The following is a 20,802-nucleotide window of genomic DNA, read 5'->3' as shown; positions in this document are numbered from 1 at the left end:
ATAGCGTTAATCCTCTGGAGTTTCTGTCTGATCAAATCAGACCTGGAATATCTCTCAATAACCATTTGTAGAAAGCAGATCAGACCGACATCACTCTGGAGCGAGACTGTCTTCCAGGAGAGCCCCCTCAGAGAGGAATGCAATGCATGTGCCAGGCATGTGCCATGTGCAGCTAACCCCCAACATTTCCATGACCTGTCCCACAGAGGTGCCCTGTGGCCACCAGTCTGGGGCTTATGGCCTTCAACCTCTCAGTACTGGGTCCAGAAAGATATTGCCCCGGTTTGGGGACAAAGCAGATAAAACTTAGTCTAGACTGCATTACAAATAAGCCCTCAAGCCGCCTGCTTAAGGGTGTCCGGCTCTGGCTGAACCCTGCCAGGATGGGAGGAGGCTGCAGCCGCTTCTCTCTGCTGAGCTGCGGTGACGACTTTGCAAGGAAAAGGAGAAAAGAGTAATAGCGGGAGCAGAACCCAACCGTGGCAGAAAGGGCGATCTGAGCTCCCTCCCTCTGCGAGAGCTGCAGGCTCCGGCCCGGGGGCCTTCCTGTGCGCTGCCTTTCAGGATTAGCAGTTTGGCATAGCCCAACTTTTACTGCAGGCTGATTTATTCCTTCCAGGATTGCACCCCCAGCTCTGGCTGGGCTTCGTGCTGGAGCTTCTTGTATCTTGCCTTTTGCAATGAGTGGATCAGTGCACAACACGCCGCACTTCCAGGTCACATTCGTTAGGAGAAAAACCAATGTTAATTTAGAGGTAAAGGGGGAGCCGCCCTCCTGCCGGGCGTGAGGGGGTGCTCCGATCACTTCTTTAACCACGATTTCAGGGGTGGGGTTGGAGGCAGGGCTCCTGGCCAAGCCCAAATGTTTTGTTTTTAACGACAGCCGTCTGAAATGACACAAACTATGCACCAAAAAATTCGTGCCGCGGTTTAGGTGGAACCGAGAAGTATCGTTTGCTGCTTGCGCGTCACCGGCGCTCGAAAGCGCATCCCTAGTACCTAGCGCTTTAAGAGCGGGGACTGGGAGTGTCCCGGCTGCCGGCGCGCCGCAGGCAGGGAGGGAGAAGGCGGCTGGATCTCGGCAGCAGAGCCGGGGCTGCAGGCAGGAAGGGAGAAGGCGGCTGGATCTCGGCAGCAGAGCCGGGGCTGCAGGGGGAAAGTTTCCGCCCCCCGCCCGCACGTGACTCCGGCTCCCGGGGGGACGGGCACATGGTTCCGGCTCCTTTGTAGAGCGAAATCCTGCCCTGCTCCGCCTGGCAGCCGCTCCCGGGGACTCTGCGGGGCAGGATGAATGGCAGGAGGCGCCCCGGTGAGGTAAGTGCCCTCCGCCCCCCGCTCTGCTGCGACCCGGGTCACCTCCACGGGCCCGGGCGCGCTGGGCCACCCTTCGGCTGTGGTCGCTTGCAGGAGGACGTAGCCCTCCCGGGTCTTAGTCAAAGCGGAACTACATTTCCCTGCATGCGCCGCGGGGGAAACCAGGGCCGGATCGCTCTGGTCCGCCCTTGTGATCCAACCTCTTCATCTCTTCATCTCTTACTTTTGTTCTCTGGAGTCAAAGCACGCGGGAGGCATCACCATCGTGCAGCATAGGGAGAGCTTCTGTCTGTAAACGGAGATGGTTCTTTTCTAGCTTGAGCGCACCCAAGATCGGCGTCTTGGTGGAATGTGAACCATTGCTGGATCCGGTTTTCAGATGAATTAAATGCATTAGTGCGGCTGAGAGGAGTCATCAGCGTGGAGGAGCTAAGGAGGGCAAGGGAAGGGGTGAGCCGGTGCTAATGGGAATGGGGGGGTTTCCAGTGCTTATCCAATTAACACCTCTCGCCAAATGTTTTTTTTCCATGGGTGGGGTTATTAGTGGAAAGCCCTAATGATAAGTAATGGACTGAGGTACTAACCTACAAATGTTTTTTGCAGACAGGGTCCTATGCGCGTAAAAAACACAGCATGCCCCCAAATAAGCAAAAACAGACTTTTACGCATATTTATGTGCGTAAAGACATTCACATATTTACCCCTTCGCAGGCAGTAAACTTTTGCTGGTGATCCAAAAACAAATAAATAATCTGGCCTTGGTAGGTTTTACTTTTGTTTCCGACCCAGATTAATGCTGGAAATTATGCAGAACGCCTGAGCCATGTTGATGGCAGATTATTTGGAGATAAGGAATCCATGGTGCTGTCTTTCTCGGGATGCAAAAAATGAAATTTAAAAAATGATTGCATGCTTCCAAATGTTGTAGCATAGAGGCAGCGGCGAACTTCATCCCTTGAAAGAGGGGGACCTGTCCTGGTACAAGTTGATGGTGTTTACAGGGTCAGAGTTGGTTGAAAGGTTAAAAACCGTGGTCCTTTTTTCTTCAGGGCTAGCAGTGGGGAAGATGAAAGAAGTTTATTGAAAGGTTCTAGGTTGGTGAGCTGACACATAATCCCCACTGAAGGGGCTTGATCGTCCCCTCTCTGCAGGGACACTGTACTTACAGCCGCACACTTTCATCTCTGCTAATTGGCAGATCGCTTTACCTGATAAACCTTTGAAAGTCATTAATTTCGATCTGGAGGTGGGGGTCTGAGGTTGATAGCAGTACAATGAGGGTAATTAGTCTCTTAAATGATGCAACTCCTTTACAATGGGATGGGGAAAAGCATTAGATGGTGAATTTTTGGTGCATACAACCAAAGTGCACGTGCACGTGCACCGAGCCCCAGCTTCCTTTTGGCAGCCCTTGTGATCTCTGTAGTGAAGGATGATGACTCGCTGTTGATCCAGTCTGTTTCTATGGCCATCCACCAGTCGAATTCTGCTGTGTGCCCCAGTTTGTGCCCTCGGTGCCGTTCAGTAATTTTATCTATCTGAGTTTGATTCCAAGAATCCCACTTGTTTTGGGTCTGACCCAGCGATGCTTTGTGTCGTCATCTGAGAAACCTTGATCCAATTCCTGGCTCCTCCTCACTGGCTTGGCTGGGGATGCTGTGGTAGCCGCCAGGCGACCAGGGAGTCCTGGCCATCGTGCTACAGCGACACCTATTGGCTGGCTCAAAAGCTTTCCAGTACCTGGTTTTGTAGGGCAGCAGAGTCCATGCCTCACAGCTGGGAAGGCAGCAATGGCTGGACAAGATGGCGGAGAGGGAACAGGCTGTAACTAAGCAGGAAACCCAGAAGGGAAGAAGGAAATGGCTACCTCAGGGAGAAATTATTTACAAAGTTCAGAAAGCTTCCCAATTTGTAATATTTTAGGGAATGGATTGGGTCAGGAATCTGCACTCTGATCGGCACCTAACATCCTCGTTATCTTAGAGGTCTTGGGGTGGGGAACCTTTTAAGGTTGGTCAAATCTTCCCAGTGGCCATTTGGAAACAGTTTTTAAATAAGAACATAAGAAGTGCCAAGGCTGGATCAGACCAAGGTCCATCGAGCCCAGCATCCTGCACTCTGACAGGAGCCAGTCTGGGTCACCAGTACCCGGCAGATCCCCCAATAGTTGATCTATTTCCTGTACCTCACTCCCAGGGATAAGCGCTGGCTTTCCCAAGTCTTCCTGGCTAATACGTGTTTATGGACTTTTCCTTCAGGAACTTCTCCAGTCCTCTCTTGAACTCCACTAGGTTATTCGCCTTGACCGCATCCTCCAGCAAACAGATTGCATAGCTTGATTGTGTGCTGGGTGAAAAAAAAATACTTCCTACAGTTTGGTTTAAATCTGCTGGTTGCTAGTTTAAAAAATAATAGTTTCTTTTATGTTTAATAACAGCAAGAATGGCTTGGCTTTGCTTCAGCCCCCGCCCAATGCTACGCCCTATTCATCATTCTCATCCGCTCCTTGTCAAGCTCTGAGGGAGGTGTGGTCAGAATGCCAGCTCAGGTATCCGGATGCGTTTCAACAATCGAGATGCTAACGGCCAGGAGGCACCCCCTGACCCCAGAAAATCTGAAACCAGATCAGTGCTTTTTCTTTTTTTTTTTTTTTTTTAGCCCCTGTTTTGCAATTGGTAATGTTTGGGGTAAGGGGCTGCTGGTTGGTCACTGTTACAAGGTCTGACTAAGCTGCTTCATGTTACCTTCACACCCCTGCAAACTGGAGGGCAAGGAAACAACTTGACCTGCATTCTTTGAATTGGAACTGAGCCTGAATGTCTATCGCTCGTAAATTTAGCTGCGACTGGATGTCGGGTATTTAGGCAGGGCACAGAGATCTGGGAGGCTGAGGCTCGCTTGGTGTGGGGGGTATGCAAGTACTTTTCTTATGTACACTTTTTTTTTTGACAATGAGCCAGTGTAAAGTATTCGCATGCCACGTACCCGCTATCCGAGCAAGCGGCTGAAGGGAAGGTATAAGAGCATGTGTGCTTTTTGAAAATCCCATGTACGCCTGCTGTTTTATTCCCCCAATTTCAATGCTCTCTCCCGCCTACCCCCCCCCAGAAATGCCTCCTATTAACCCAGCTAAAATTATGCGCACTGTGGTAGCCCGCTCATGCTTTTGACCGCTCTAAGAAGCGCATTTTTCAAAGGAGCCGATTTCCCAGGGGGAAATGGCTTTGAAAATTGTCCTGTTTTATGTTTGACAGTAGTGAGGTCGCTACTGAAGGTCTTGGGATGGGTGTACGGGAGCTCTCCCGAGATCACTAGAAATCTTCTCCACCCTCCATCCTCCACCTGGCATGCTGGACACCTCTGAGACCGCCCCCCTCCCCCCCCATACCAAAACTATAACACAACAGCTACTATTGAATGTTTGAAGCACACGGTCAAACTGGCTCAGACTAAAGGTCCATCTTGCCTCTCAGCTGTGCACTGCTGTGCGGGAGGCCTTGGTTAGAATTCCAGGCCCATGGGAAGGAGGGATTCCCAGGCCCCACATCACAGAGACGCCTAACCCTCGGACTTGAGTGTATTTGTGCAGCGGGTCCATACCTCATGGTCAGAGAGATCCTCACTGCGATGGCGGGGTTAGCTGGAGGACCCAGTAACTGCTCATGGTGCCTTAGTCCCAGCTGTGGCAGGTTCCAGTTGAATTGGAAACCAAAAGGAGCAGAGAGGAATTAAGCCTGGCACATCTGAGGTCCTGGGAAGAGAACGTGGCATTTGATTCAAACCGAGATTACCGACAATTTATAAATTTGGATACAGACTAAAGTTGAAATATTTATAGTTTTACAGAGGACATTTTCTGAATGCAGTTTTTTGAGTAAAACAGCTGAATGTCACGAGTGTAAGCATCCTCGTGGCCTCAGTAGTAACCACGGCATTTCGTGGTACAAGGTATAATAGTAACTTGACCATGGTAATTGTAATATTGATTGCACCTCAAGGCAATCATGCAGTAAGTTTAAAAAAAAAATTATACATGAATTATATACTTAAGATCATTCTGGGGACCAGTTAAGAATGGTTTTATAAAGGAATGTTCTTATAGCTGGATTTACTTCCATAGGAAGGACTGTGCTGGGACTTTAAAGATGTTTATAAGTAGCACATCCATGTAAGACGAATCACTTCTATAGAGGGGCTCAGACGAGGTGCTGTACAGGAAAAGTGGAGCTTCCACCAAACCCTATCCATAATGAACTGGGTAATATCCGAGCCACTTGATCAGTGGTTATCCACCTCCACCGAGGATGGGGCATGAATTAAGGTGCTTAAATTTACGGCAGGGGTGGGTTCAGGGCAGATATTAGGTAGAACCTCCTAACTGTGAGAGTACTCCAGCACAGTTCGCTACCTCTGGAATCTCCAGCACTGAAGACTTTTAAGAGCAGGTTGGATGCGCGTCTAAGATGGTTTAGGGGATGGCCTGTTGAAGTCCCTTCCGGCCATATCTTCCTATGGTTCTATGACAGAGACCATAAAAAGAAGAAAAGGGGACATAGCGGGCAGTACAGTAGACAGCCCGAAGGGGTCCTCCTCCATGCACCCCCCCCCTCCCGCTGCCTCTCCTTCCATCCCTGAGGACCAGCGTAGCAGCACGGTTGACGGTAAAGGAGTCGGGTAGTTGCACGCCCTTACCCGCAAGGTGGACAGACCTCCTTTTGTCCTGAGCCTGCCCGGGGCGCCCACCCATTCCCCATGCAGCAGTTCTGGTGCCTTGCCGTGTTAATGTGGCTACCGGACAGCCTGCTTGGGGAGCTCTGGTGCCCTAAGGTTTTGCAGTGGAGGCTGGGCAAGTGACCAGCACGAGGATCTGAAACGGCCTCCTGACTCCGAGCATGTGGGCAAGGGGGCATCGGGAAGGGGCAGCTGTGGGTGCGGCAGAGAGATTCTGGCACGCTTGAGCGAAGGGCCTTACAATAGGCCATTGTGAGAGAATGCAATTTTGGAAAAGGTAGGTTCGGGCTTCTGAAACTCTGGCCTGTGACTTCCAGGGACTCTCCTTAAATACTCTGGATACAGCGCTTCAGGGAAGAGGAAAGGGTTTGTTTGTAAAATGAAATCTTCAGACGCTGTCAGGAAGGAAGTTGTCTTTATGAGGGTTATCTGCTGTCCGTGGGGCAGTTCTTGTAGTCACCTGGATCCTGGAGAAAGCTGAAATCTTTTTTGCGGGCTTTGATACCTCTTATGAGAGCAGCGTAAATTGGTGCTGGAGCTTTTGCTGATGGTGAGGAAGGGTTTGAATCCTACGGTGTTGCAGTGCGGAACATGGCAAAGTTTGCATAATCGGAGGCCTTGTTCACAGTGCCCCCACCAGTGAAACTGCACTGAATAAGATTTGGCATCAGGGGAGTAAAAGTGAATTTACTGCTGCACCTGGTGCAATGAAGAGTGTTGTTTTTTTAGAGCGAGTTTCCGGTTTCACAATCCAGCGACTTGTAGTTTCTGGAGTCGCAGGCACGGATGAAGTTAGGTGAAAGCCACCTTTGATGGTCACGGATTCTTCCACTGTGCGCGGCGCTGCATCCAGTGTCAAATGGCAAGGCGAGTCATATGTAATGTTAGCAATCTTAGCGGAAGTGCAGGTGCTTGCGTGGCTGGGTTTGTCTGGTAGACTATGGGTTCCTTCGAGTTGGCAGGTTTTTTGTTGGTGGGGTACCATCTGGAGAAGCCATGGAGATTTTGTGGGGCTTATCTAACCGGGAGGCTGGACTACAGCAGAGGAAGATCACAAAAATTATCTTGGATAAGACACGATGTCCTACAGGTGGTCACACTATGGCTGGCAGCTGGGTTATAACCATACCAGTGTGGTCAGGAATAGTTGGGCAGACTGAATGGGCCAGCTGGTCTTTGCCTGCTGTCATCCACTGTGTCGCTGTAGTTCACGTGCCCTACGTTTATTGTGAGAGGATCATACACAAACCTGAGATACTTCAAATGAACATCAATCAGGCTGTCTCATGCATGCATACAGTATATAAAATAAATGTAATATTAAGTTAATGGCTCCATAGCTCATTGTCCCCCTCGTGTGTTTCTTTTGAGGGGCACCCCTCTGATGATGGGGGATTAAGCCCTTGAAAGCCTTGGCAGTAGTCAGCTGGCTTTATGGAGGCTGAAGCAGTTCTGGGAGGGCAGGGGCTGACCTCACCAATGTGAGTCAGGCACTTCCAGCTCAGTGGCTGGTGCACTCCATGTATCATCCCAATGACATCACTGCCTCCCACCCTAGTCTTGGTTCCTAGTTGACTCGCTGCTGGGTGACAGCCAACGACCTCCCCTTCCCGGAAGGCAGTGGAGGCTCAGCAGTAGCTGAGATTGGGTAGAATGACTTCTCTAAATATTTGGGGAAGGAGTGTAGGAGGGTGACTACCCAACATCACTTTAGTGCTTACTGATAGGACCAGATTACAATAATTGAAAACTCACAGAGAAAACGGAGGGCAGAGGCTGTTTTTATTTCAGGATTGTCCCAAGCTGCCTTCCCCTCTTCTATTTATTAATTATTCTTATTTGTAAACTGCTCTGATATTGACATGAAATTGTGGTCTATAAAAAAAAAAAACTAAACTAACACTGTCCTGCCAGTCATCCACAATGAGCGCGTGCGCGCGCGATGAATCTGCATGCATTGGAAAATCGGTAAATGCACGTTTTTCTCCTGGGCGGCTATGGGAAGGCAGAGCTTAGCCCGGGCCTTCTTGAATTCTTTTTTTTTCTGGGCTAAACAGTAAAGCATCCACCACGAGATAGATGTTTTCAGAAAATAGATCAGTTGATGATGCATTGAAGGCTGCTGGGTGCAATGTTGCCTCACAAATTGACCCTTGACCCCCTCTTCAACCGAAGGAAGTGTGCTGCAATTTGTCCACTCTCTGGGATACTCCTGTTGAGAGGGGATAGTCATTGTCTCTGCGAGATGTTCAGTCACCCTAGACGATGACGTCACCCTACCAAGTGATCTCCTCTCTCCAGCGATCTCGGCAATGTATGCATCACGCTGTGCGACGCCTTCACGTGGACCGCGGCGCCCTGCCCGCTTCCGGCACTCTAGGTGGCTTCCTAGTTCGCTAATGCTTCCCTCCGGCTCTGGGGATAGTTACAGATAACACTTCATGTGAGAGAGAGAATATAAGTTACAATTTTCTTTTGTTATAGGAAGAAGCAGGGATGGCTGAGGCTCACAGTTCTCTGTCCTATCCACTGCTTGCTGTGTAGGTCAGGCAGTTAGCCCTTTCCAGTTTTAAGTGTGCAGGATGGCCCTCGGTGCAGACCTGTATCGGGTTCCATTGCACCATCTGGCCCAGTAACATAAAAATCCATGGAGGAACCAAGGAAAGAATTGGAAAGGCGACAAGTCTGGTAGTGTGTAGGTCAGATGTGAGCTTTCACTATGTGTCAACAAAAAAATGTAGGTTCCTAGTGACTGGACTCAAACTGGATCTTCATGAGGTCCCAAGGGGGACAATTCCTGGAAGTTAACCATGGGCTATGCCTGTTTTTTTTTTTTAATATTTCTCTTCTCACCCTAATGCTTTTTGATACCTATAGTGCTGAAGCAGCAGGACTACACATCCCAGAATGCATTGGCAAGGAAGTGCAAAATCCAGAACTCTATCAAAGTCTCCCCCTGCATACCAGGTCACCTGGTATGGACCATGCATGCCGGCACGTACGGGATGGAAAATCCGGCTGTCAGTTTTGGTGCCCTGCTTCGCTTGAGAACTCCCAAAGGGAAGCTGGAAAAAGGAAGGATTTTATTATTGTTACAGATGGGTGAAGAGATTATGGGGAGAGAACTCAAAGTTTACACAGAGAGTCAATGGCAGAACTGGGCTTGGAGCCTGCCTGTAGATCGTTCCCCTCCCCCCACCCCATCCTGAGAGTGCCACTGTAAGACACAGTGTGACACTTCTGGTGCCAGGGCTCATTTCCAAAGAGCATTTCACTGAAACGTTTAAACTCGAGTGAGAGTGGCCATGAAGTAGAAAGTGTTGCATGTTTTCATAATTGCTGAAGAATGAGCTTGCCTAGGTGATCTGTGGCCACAGACGCATGCCCAGAACACACTGTCCCTCATTCAACAGGTGGATTTCTGGGCCATTTAAGTTGAAGAAGCGCACATCCATGGCTTGTGGCTTAAGTTAACCATGCAACTCCATGTCAGAAAGAAGGGTCGGATGCTGGTTCTGGTCTTACTCCATTACAGCAGGGGATCCTTCCTATCTTTCTAAGGGAAATCCGGGACAACTCCCCTATGAATGCACTGGGGCTAAAACCAGGACTGGATCAGCTTGGCCTTTGACATGGAGCCATTTGGTTCTCTTATCTGCAGCATGCTAGGACCCCCCTCATGGATGAAAAGTACTAAAAAAACAAAAACCAGACATGGAAATGGTCCCATACATTATTGGAGAGAGTAGGTTTAGTGCACAAATTTGCATATTTACAGAGCGTGCCAGGTGCCTCCTGTAGGGTGTAAGGCCCAAGTCATCTAACTGACTCCCGGCGTCTGTGGCTGAGGCCCCACATGTGGCCTGCTCTTTCTCCGCCTGGATTGGGGCTTCTGGGTTGATCGGTCCAATGCTGGCTGTGTCTTGCGACCGAGCCCTAGCTCATCTTGTTCAGCAGCTGGAATTCATGCTACTTCCATTCATTTTGATTACAAAAAATAATATCCTCTCCCTGTCCATTGGCTCCCCATGGTCCCACTCCGGACGGTGCAACCTAATTAGAAGGTGTATTAACATTAGCGGGGGCCCGATTGGCTCCCAGTAGGAGCTCGCTGTCCACAAATGATGGCTGGTCTTAGGTGGTATGATTTATACTGGGCTAAACGGTAGCAATTTAGTTAAAACATTTCCAGAAAGAGTTAGCATATAATAATGACCTTTCTCACTAAGAGGTCGATGTAAAATGCTGAGTGTTAAAACCGTGCGCTGATATTCAGCGCAGAGTCTCCAAATCACAAGCTGATTTCTTAAACCTCCCAGTGCAGCACTCTAATGGGTTGCACCAAGGAAAGACAGCACTCAGCAACACATGACCTATGCGCATAAAATAGGAGTCCTGCACACAATAAATGTTTTCAATGCAGAAAGCATTTTGTGTGCGCATAAATCATAGTTTTTGCATGGAAAATGAGCTTTATGTGCAACAAAGAAGGTTTTGTGAGCATAAAATACCGCGTGAGGCCCCGGCACCCAGTCTTCAGCATCCACCCGTAGACTAACATTAGCCACTAAGAAAACACGAGGAAGCCAGCACAGATCTCTGCAGTAGGGGTAATAACTAATGCCTTAGCATGGGATTTTTTTGCAAGGGCATTAACTAACTTACATGCACGTTCTTGTGCGCAGAACTTGCTGCATCGTCTGTAAAGTTTGCACATAACAAATGTGCACAAAACTGTGAGTTAAACTGTGCTCAGCCCAGGGCACAGTTTATTACATCGCCCTGTACATGAAAGACCTGAACATAACATGAGCCTTGCAGTCCTAGATGTCACAGGGACCATATCCCTGTGCCCATCCCCTGAGCCCTCCACTCCTAGAGGTGACAGGCTCTGTATCCCTGTGCCCATCCCCTGAGCCCTCCACTCCTAGAGGTGACGGGCTCTGTATCCCTGTGCCCCTCCCCTGAGCCCTCCAGTCCTAGAGGTGACAGGTTCTGTATCCCTGTGCCCGTCCCCTGAGTCCTCCAGTCCTAGAGGTGACAGGCTCTGTATCCCTGTGCCCGTCCCCTGAGTCCTCCAGTCCTAGAGGTGACAGGCTCTGTATCCCTGTGCCCCTCCCCTGAGCCCTCCAGTCCTAGAGGTGACAGGTTCTGTATCCCTGCGCCCGTCCCCTGATCCCTCCAGTCCTAGAGGTGACAGGCTCTGTATCCCTGTGCCCGTCCCCTGAGTCCTCCAGTCCTAGAGGTGACAGGCTCTGTATCCCTGTGCCCGTCCCCTGAGTCCTCCAGTCCTAGAGGTGACAGGCTCTGTATCCCTGTGCCCGTCCCCTGAGCCCTCCAGTCCTAGAGGTGACAGGCTCTGTATCCCTGGTCTGTCCCCGAGCCATCCAGTCCTAGAGGTGACAGGCTCTGTATCCCTGTGCTTATCCCTGAGCCCTCCTGTCCTAGAGGTGACAGGTTCTGTATCCCTGTGTCCATTCCCTCTGCCCTAGAGGTGACAGGCTCTGTATCCCTGTGCCCATCCCCTGAGCCCTCCACTCCTAGAGGTGACGGGCTCTGTATCCCTGTGCCCCTCCCCTGAGCCCTCCAGTCCTAGAGGTGACAGGTTCTGTATCCCTGTGCCCCTCCCCTGAGCCCTCCAGTGCTAGAGGTGACAGGCTCTGTATCCCTGTGCCCATCCCCTGATCCCTCCAGTCCTAGAGGTGACAGGCTCTGTATCCCTGTGCCCGTCCCCTGAGTCCTCCAGTCCTAGAGGTGACAGGCTCTGTATCCCTGTGCCCGTCCCCTGAGTCCTCCAGTCCTAGAGGTGACAGGCTCTGTATCCCTGGTCTGTCCCCGAGCCATCCAGTCCTAGAGGTGACAGGCTCTGTATCCCTGTGCTTATCCCTGAGCCCTCCTGTCCTAGAGGTGACAGGTTCTGTATCCCTGTGTCCATTCCCTCTGCCCTAGAGGTGACAGGCTCTGTATCTCTGTGCCCGTCCCCTGATCCCTCCACTCCTAGAGGTGACAGGCTCTGTATCCCTGTGCCCGTCCCCTGATCCCTCCACTCCTAGAGGGGACAGGCTCTGTATCCCTGTGCCCGTCCCCTGATCCCTCCACTCCTAGAGGGGACAGGCTCTGTATCCCTGTGCCCGTCCCCTGATCCCTCCACTCCTAGAGGTGACAGGCTCTGTATCTCTGTGCCCGTCCCCTGATCCCTCCACTCCTAGAGGTGACAGGCTCTGTATCCCTGTGCCTGTCCCCTGACCCATCCAGTCCTAGAAGTAACACTCTATTCCTGCTGGATCTCCCTGCGTGCCACACTCTCAGCTCATCCAGTGCTGCGGTGGGTTTGAGGGGCCGTGCTGTGCACACGAGGCAGCTGAGACAGGCTAATAACAACAGCGTGTCCTGGCTGCATTCTCTTTTGTGGGGGACAGCCTGCTCCACTTTCTCTCTGCTCCTTCTGAATGTGAGAATATAAAAATAGCTGCTGGGATGTGTGGACTTTCCTGTTCCAACAACAACAACAACATTCAAAAGAAACAATCCAAGCCAAACGTTTTCAGGAAAAAGGTGTTTCCTCTTCACACACGTGTGTCCCAGATTTGGAGCTGGGGAATCTGGGTGCCATCTGAGCACTGGAGAATGTGAAGTGGCCGCCGCTCAGAAAAGGGGACCCGTCACTGCCAGAGGTAAAGCTTGCACTATTTTCTGTCTCTCCCTCTGGGAAGATGTGGTCCAACGTTTTAAAAATTATTTTGATGGACACGAAATGTTTGGGCTTTTTTGCTGGCTGAAAGTGTCTTGTGTGGCTATTGAGACTTTTAATTTCGCAGCCGGCGGTCACAGGCCGTGGCTTTCTCCAGAGCCCACCTGCTTTCGGTCCATGGGTGCTGCTGTTGCTGGGGAGGGGGAGAGGCGTGACGGCTGCTTCCGCAGGATCTCTGGCCCTGACCTAGCCCGAGGAGTGGGCTTTGTAACCTGGATTTTCTGTTCGTTGCCGCCGGGCCTGCCCATTCGCAGCAATATTTTAAAAGTGAGCTGGACAGTCCGGTGTGGGCAGTAATACTCTGGAGTGGGTTTCCTCTGACTTTGATGGTATTGCACACGGCTGCACCAATTGAATCCCAAGTGACTCTGCTCCGACTCCGAGCAGGGACGTCTGAGTAAATTTGCTGGCGAGGAGCAGCTTGGCAGTTTTAGCCTGGTTCATGGACACAGAAAAAAATGCAATGGGTTTGCTTGCTTCAGGGCAAAATATCCAATGTGTTTGTTTTTTTTCCCCCTCCCTTTTAAATAGCCGTGGCCTGTGACGCAAAAATCCACCGTAGATGGAATAGAAATGCTCCACGGATTTCACCAGGCGTGTGTTTGCTCTGTGCAGGATTTAGTGACACTTTCGCCTGACTTAAGAGGCTGGCACGCTCTCGGTTCTGAGCCTCTCGCCCAGGCAGGACTCTTGTGAGGGGGTGCCTGCCCTGGGCACCATGCTGGTGGGGAAGGGTGCCACATCACCTTGTTGAGTCATTTTGGGAGTCGGGGGTGGGGTGAGGGGGTGCTGCTTCATCCAGCGATTGCCCTGTCCCCATGCCTGCAGTGGAATTGTGCACAAGCTTTTTAATTACAAATGATAAGGTGGCACTTTTGGTCTTCTAGGGAATTAACGGGTTGACGCCGCATAGTTTTAATTATATTTTGAAGTTTTTATAGGCCTACGAGGATCCAGCTTGCAAATGCTCTTGGATGTTCCATCTTTTAAAGAGATTCGACTTGACGAGTCACGTCAGAGACTCTTTTTTTTTTTTTTAATGTACAGGGACCCATAATTTGGAACTCCTTGCCAGGGTTGAGGTTTAGGAAACTGATAAAAGCTTTCTTTTTCCAACAAGCATTTGAGACATGAAGGTAACCTAGTGAAGACTTGATGATTTAAAGCAGTTTGAGAATGGTCTCGTGCACAATGGTTTATTCAATTTTGTGTCCCGTGTTTGCTCTTAATGCATGCGTTGTTTTTATCTTTTTATTTGGTGTGTTGCGATTGTGGATGCTTTAATTGGAAACTGCCTGGCAATGTTGATGGGCGGTTAATACATTATTAAAATAAATTAATGTATAGAGGGTGGAGGGGGTTGAGGCTTGCTTTTTAAGTAGGTGGGGGAATTCCTGCAGCTTGGCTGCGGTGCTGAGAAATAGGAGACCCGACTCCAGGTCTCCAGACCAGCGCGGATCAGGCCCGGGATCCGGGAGGGTAAGCAGCGCGTTTATTGCATACTTTAAAATTAAATCTACAAGCGTGACACAAAAATTAACCAAGCTAAACGCACACAAAATCTATTCATCGTAGCATCAGAAGCAAAATAAATACAGCATATCAAATCTAACTGCATCAAACAATTACAAATCTCTCTTGAGAGTCTGGCTTCAACTGGAATTGAGTTCCAAAGCTTTGGCAAATAAAGCATGAAAAAGCTTGCTGCCTCGTCCATGCCAAACGAGTGCTCCTGAGAGGAGAGAAGGGCAGCCTGGGACCAGCATAGGGGCCTCAGTGAAAGATAGGGCACCAGCAAAACTGAAAGGTACATTGGGCCATCAAAACATAGAGCTTCTTAAACTGGGTGGAGGAAGATGACTGACACCACAGGGGCGACCCTACCACCCCCCGCTGGACGCTGTGTAACCTGGCAAAGAATAGCTTGAAAGGATCTGCTGCTTTTACAGAGAGACCTTTGGCCGACATAATAGTGAGGTGGTCGGGTTTTCAGGATCTCCACCATGAAGAGAGATTTGCATGCACTGCTTCCACTGTCTGCAAATATACGTCATGGTGGGGATCCTGAACACCAGAGCTGCTGGACCATATTTCATTAGGATTTATAAAAGTAACAAAATTTTGGATTTTTCACACATTTTTATTTTGGTTTTTTTTCCTGTCTGTTGGCGAGAACACCAGTAATCCTGCACAGTAGTAGTGCATTTCACAAGCATACAGAACGAGCAGTCTGCTCTGGGGCGAAAACAGTCAAAAAAAGCAGGCAATATCATTGCTCGTGTTTGAATCACTACATTTAGTAGTGTTGGGAGAGGAGGAAGAAACATTTTGTTTTGGCCCAGTTAAAAATGGGATAAACTGGAAGAGAGAGCGATAACGTTTCTGTCCCAGGGGCACCGAACTGGATGATTATACCGCTCTCGTTCAGACTGGCACATATGGCCATAGGGAGCCCAAATTCTGAAATGGATAGTGAGGGAGGGGGAGGGGTGTATGGTAGAGGAGAGGGGTGTTGAAAGGTGGGTGGGGAGCAATCTGTCACTGTCCCATTAAAAGGCAGAGAAGCCAGCTGGTGCCCTGGGATGGCAGTAAGGGAGCGGGTGCTGCGCCTGTCGTTCAGGCTGATGCAATAAAAATTCACGGTTGTGCCCTTGAACGCACATTTTGTGCTCGAAAACACTGCTGATGCAGAATGTTTTACTCTCACAAAATGTGAATTAAAAATTGTGCAGTCAGTGTGGCGCCCTTACAAGGGAATTCCACGCTAATGAGGGCATTAACTAACTATTGCCCCCAGGTGCAGAGAGGTGCGGTGGCCTAACCCAAGTTTTTTTCTTAACCCGCTCAGAGGTGGCGTAAGGTTTCCAGCATTAGTACTTGGTGTCATTAAGATTGGGAGCATAAATCAAATAAAAAGGCAGGCTTCCCAAAGCCTGCTGAGGCCGAAGAAGAGCAAAAAAGTACTTTTGAACCTGAGAAGAAGCAGGAGTTTTGCCGCAATTTCTGATGTCCATGCAGCTCGGATCCTTTTTGGGTTTTTTTTTTTTTTTTTTCCGTGAATGGATTGAATAGTTTCCCAGTTGCAGGATCTTTGGACAGAATTGCACACAAGATTCCCCTCTGGAGCTACGACTTATGCCCAATGCACATTTTCCAGTCTACGCACTTTTTAAAACTCCTGAGTTTAAAAAAAAAAAAAAAAAAAGTTTAATCTGTGCACTGAAATCCAGCTCGGATTATTGCACCGGCCTGGTAGTTAGCAGCTGACCAGCAACCTGGGGCAGGGGAAGAGGATGCACAGAGGCTGCTGCTGTTTCTTCTCCTTGGTATCCCCTAGACTGGTCACTAGAGGGCGCAAGCATTGCATCAAATAGAAACATCAAAGCATCCTACTAATGACGGCCGAAAGTGGTCACTGAGGGCTCTTGGGTGACTGGTCAGGGTTATGGACTTAAACATTAAGCACATGGGGGCACCTCTCAGCTCCTCCTCTTCGTAAAAAAAAGGGACCCATTCGTTCTTGAAAGTTCATCTACCTCATTATCTTTGGACAATTTTGGATGTTGTGCCCGTGAACGGCTTCCTCGCCTGCAGAAATGGGAGCTTTCACCAGAAGCCAGCTGGACAGAACGGCTCGGCTCCTCACTGTGTGGATGACCCCCCTCAGAGGAAGACCGTCGCTCTCCCAGCCCAGTCATTTAACTCCCGGGGGAGCTCAATGTTGTCACCATCCGAACCACGATAAAATGTTGTGAAAAGGAGAATTTATTTCATGTTCCAGATTACTAATTTATTAATTCTGTCACTTTATCTATTTATAGACGTTGGATATTCCTCCTTATTCCAAGAATGGTCTCAAGGTGGTTTTAAACAAATTTAAATCCGGTTACAACCATTGCTCTTTGTCAAAACCTGAATTTCCTGATATACATTTACCTTCTGGAGCCCAAAAGCAATAGCTCTAAATTTGATCTGCTAAAGAACAAAACCACCAGGCTGCTTATCCATCCCTGTTCCTAGAGGTGACGGGGGTGGGGGTGGGGATGCAAGGCAGGAGTCTCCTAGGGCACCTACTACCCTTGCTCTGGCCCTGATCCCTACATCTCGGGAAGTTGGGCTGGTTTAGACAAATACTAATTTACAAACACCATAACGAAGCCAGTGAACAAAATAAAATCCACATAGCACATTAATATATCAACTATACAAAGAGCACCCAAATAACCCAAGTTCGTAGAACACAGACATAAATTACACACACACATCAATAACAATTAACCGAAAACAAATATAAACCTACCGGAGCATACAAACCACAGATTTCACTAACAAATTATATAACAGGCCTCCCACTATTTAAGTTAATACAAATATATCCCTGATTGGGATCCCTTTAAAATATGCAGCCACGTATCCAAGCTGAAACATTGCATAAAGCACAGTAATGATAGGATGAAACTGAAACAGTCATGCAAAGGCTAAGGTGCAGTCCGTTTCCTACAGAGACCGTAATCCAAGGTGCAGCTACTCTGCAGGAGGTAGCCTCTTCGTAAGTGGTCTAGAAAGGCAGCCCAGAAATAGCAAGAAAGAGAGACAATATTTTGGAATTTTTCGGGAGCGCGGTGGTTTTGTGCGCATTCATATTTAAAAGAACTCCTGGGCGTGCGAGGATTCTGCGGCACCTAAGAAGCCTACGTGAAATACACTTATCGGAATGCACGCTCACTTTCTCTCCGTTTGTGTTCCGTGCACATCCTGTTTGTTTTGCACACGTTGCTGGGGTCTTCCAGGCCTGGCTGCTGGGTGGGTTCCCCTGGGAGATGTTGTTCTCTGCAGGGCTTTTATTTTCAGGGGGTACGGAGTACTGGCATGGCATCTTTTTCCTTCACCTGCTTAATTTGCCCTGTGGTACCACAAAAATAAAAAACAAAACTTGCATCCTGCATGTGAGTATGGCACCTTTTTCCCAGAAAGAAAGCATTGATTCTCTGCTTCTTGGCAAGGTGCTGTGTTGGGGGTTTTTTTTTTTTTTTTGCTTTCTTGTTGTGGCTCCTTTCAGCAGCTTAGGCAGCCTGAGGCAGGTCAGGATATACCCACAATGCTTTGCGGCCTATGCCACTCAGTTAAACAGATTTTGGAGTTATGATCTGGTGATATCTGGTCCGAGATCCAGAGCTCTGGCTAGAGGTTCAGTTCTTTTAAGAACGAACCAGGGTCCTTTATCCTAAAAGCCTCTGCATTCCCCATGTGTCCTGTCCCAGAAACAGGGATCTTGCAGGAACTATGAAACCAGTTTTTAAGTGGATTGAGAGCCTGTCAAGGCCTCATGGTTACTCTGCAGAAAGGAATAATGCTCCTGCTTGGACATGTGATGTCTGCCAGTAGCTGATTCTGGTTGTCACCCCTCTCATCACACTGCAGTCCTGTGACCGTCTGTAGGCCCTCCCCTTTGGTGGTCTGTACACCCAGGCTGTTGTCGGTGGCCTATCTATCGCTCCATTAACCCTAAGGGAAGCTGACCCAGTTCTTGCATCACATGGGGGGTGGTGATGATGTGATATCTGCCATGACCATCCTTACATAATCTTTGCTGAACTGAAGAGAGACCTACACAAGGGTATGTGTGACACAATCCGGATTCTACAGAGGCAACATTAGAATATGCCATACTGGGTCAGACCAAGGGTCCATCAAGCCCAGCATCCTGTTTCCAACAGTGGCCAATCCAGGCCATAAGAACCTGGCAAGTTCCCAAAAACTAAGTCTATCCCATGTTACTGTTGCTAGTAATAGCAGTGGCTATTTTCTAAGTCAACTTAATTAATAGCAGGTAATGGACTTCTCCTCCAAGAACTTATCCAATCCTTTTTTAAACCCAGCTACACTAACTGCAACAAATTCCAGAGTTTAATTGTGCGTTGAGTGAAAAAGAACTTTCTCCGATTATTTTATTTATTTATTTATCGAGTTTTATATACCGTCTTTCGGTTTTGCCATCACAAAGGTTTACAAAGTTTCAATGTTTGACAGATTTTCTAGTGATTCATGTGATTGCCTAAAATATGTTATGTTGACAGTCTAAACGTAAAACATATTTCGCCATCACAACGGATTACAAAGTTCCGATGTTTGGCAGCTTTTCTAGAGATTCATGTGATTATCAGCATAAAGTATTGTGGGCATTCTAAACTTAAATCATATTTCAAGCTATGTGATTTCGTTTGTTTGTATTACGTGCTTGCGTTGGTTGCACCAGTTTGCATAGGTCCAGTTGGAGTGAAGTAATATCTGAGAGTCATTGGGTGTTTTGGTAGGCTTTGGTAAACATCCAGGTTTTTAGTTCTTTTTTGAAGGTTTTTAATTTTGCTGTGTTCTAAGTTTGGTTGGGAGGTGTTCCAGAGTTTGGGACTTCCTAGGGATATAGCTCTCTTCTGAGTTGAGGTAAGTTGTTTGGAATGAGTAGGTGGAATCTTTAATAGACTTTTGTTCGCTGATCGGAGGTTTCTTTTTGGGGAATGTAGTTTTATATATGTACTTAACCAGTTAGTTTGTTTTTCATATATTATTTTCTGCAATATGGATAGTATTTTGTATTCTATTCTGAATTTTATCGGGAGCCAGTGTAGTGACATAAGTGTGGGAGTAATGTGATCATGTTTTTTAGTTCCAGTGAGTATTCTGGCGGCTGTGTTTTGGAGTATTTGTAGTGGTCGGATAGTGGTGAGAGGTAAATTGAATAGCAGGGAGTTGCAGTAGTCCAGGTTGGAGAAGATGAGTAGTTGGAGGACTTTTCTGAAGTCGTTGGTGGATAGGAAAGGTTTTAGACAGTGTAGGGTAAGGAGTTTGTGATATCCGTCTTTGATTTTAGATGTGATGTGATTCTTGAAGGAAAGCTGATTGTCAATTATGACTCCTAGGTTGCGGGCATGGGTGACAGGTGAGATTGCAGCTTTCTGGTTCATTAAGTTGAGAGGTGGTAGTTGCGGAGCACTGTTCTTTCTGTCTAGTATGATTATTTCTGTCTTATCAAAGTTTAGGATGAGTTTCATGTTGATTAGTAGTTTTATTTTGGTTAGGTAAGTGGCTGTTTTTTTGTAGGTGTCTTCCAGAGTGTTGTGTATTGGGATTAAAATTTGTATATCATCCGCATATATGAAGTGGGTCAGTTTAAGGTTTGAGAGGAAGTGGCATATCGGGAGCAAATAAATGTTGAAGAGTGTCGCAGATAGAGCGGAGCCTTGGGGCACTCCGGTGTCAAGGTTTATTTTCTCTGAGAGGGTGTCGTTGATCGACACTTGGTATGTTCTTTGTGACAGATAGGATGAAAACCATTGTAGGGTTTTATCTTTTGCACCAATATCGGAGAGACGTTCAATCATGATTGAGTGGTTTACTGTGTCGAAGGCTGCTGATAGGTCAAGTAGGACTAACAGGTAGCTGTGTCCTTTTTCAAAGCCTTTGAGCACGGTGTTTAATGATAGGAGTAGTGATTCAGTGTTCAGGTGTTTCCTGAAACCAAATTGTGTGGGGAGAAGGATGTTGTTTTCTTCCAGGTGGTTGCTGAGTCGGGAGTGAACGATTTATTTCTATAATTTTGGCAATGAATGGTAGGTTTGATATGGGTCGGTAGTTTAGTGGGTTTTCTGGATCAAGGTTGGACTTTCTCAGTATGGGTTTGATAATTGCTGATTTTAGGCAGTCTGGGTAATTTCCTTCTGTGAGGGATAGGTTTACAATGTCTGTTAACGTTTTGGTTATTGATGGCTCGATGGCTTTGATTGTTGGTATGGGTATGCAATCGATGGGGTGTTTAGCAGGGTTCATTTTTTTAATGATTTTTTGGATTTCCAGTGAAGAAGCTGTATCAAAGTTGGTCCAGCTTGTTGTTTGAATTAGTTTTAAATGTGCCACATGCTAACTTCATGGAGTGCCCCCTAGTCTTTCTATTATCTGAAAGAGTAAATAACCAATTCACATTTACCCATTCTAGACCTCTCATGATTTTA

The 20,802-nt window shown here is 48.1% G+C and overlaps 1 protein-coding gene across 7 annotated transcripts in view; it reads left to right on the top strand.

The window, feature by feature from the left end:
* Positions 1-1,048: 1,048 nt before the first annotated feature.
* NAV1 (neuron navigator 1) overlaps positions 1,049-20,802 on the top strand; it is a 290,127-nt gene continuing 270,373 nt past the window's right edge. For 5 of the 7 annotated variants that reach the window (XM_029572140.1, XM_029572137.1, XM_029572134.1 and 2 more), the window contains exon 1: positions 1,049-1,314. The gene's annotated coding sequence lies outside the window, so the exon portion shown is untranslated. The remainder of the gene's footprint in view (positions 1,315-20,802) is intronic. The other 2 variants (XM_029572139.1, XM_029572138.1) reach the window with 1 other exon arrangement.

The sequence above is a fragment of the Rhinatrema bivittatum genome, chromosome 12, assembly GCF_901001135.1.
Source record: "Rhinatrema bivittatum chromosome 12, aRhiBiv1.1, whole genome shotgun sequence".
NCBI lineage: Eukaryota > Metazoa > Chordata > Amphibia > Gymnophiona > Rhinatrematidae > Rhinatrema > Rhinatrema bivittatum.
The sequence above is the reverse complement of the archived record's forward strand: the minus strand, read 5'-3'. Positions and strand labels throughout refer to the sequence as shown.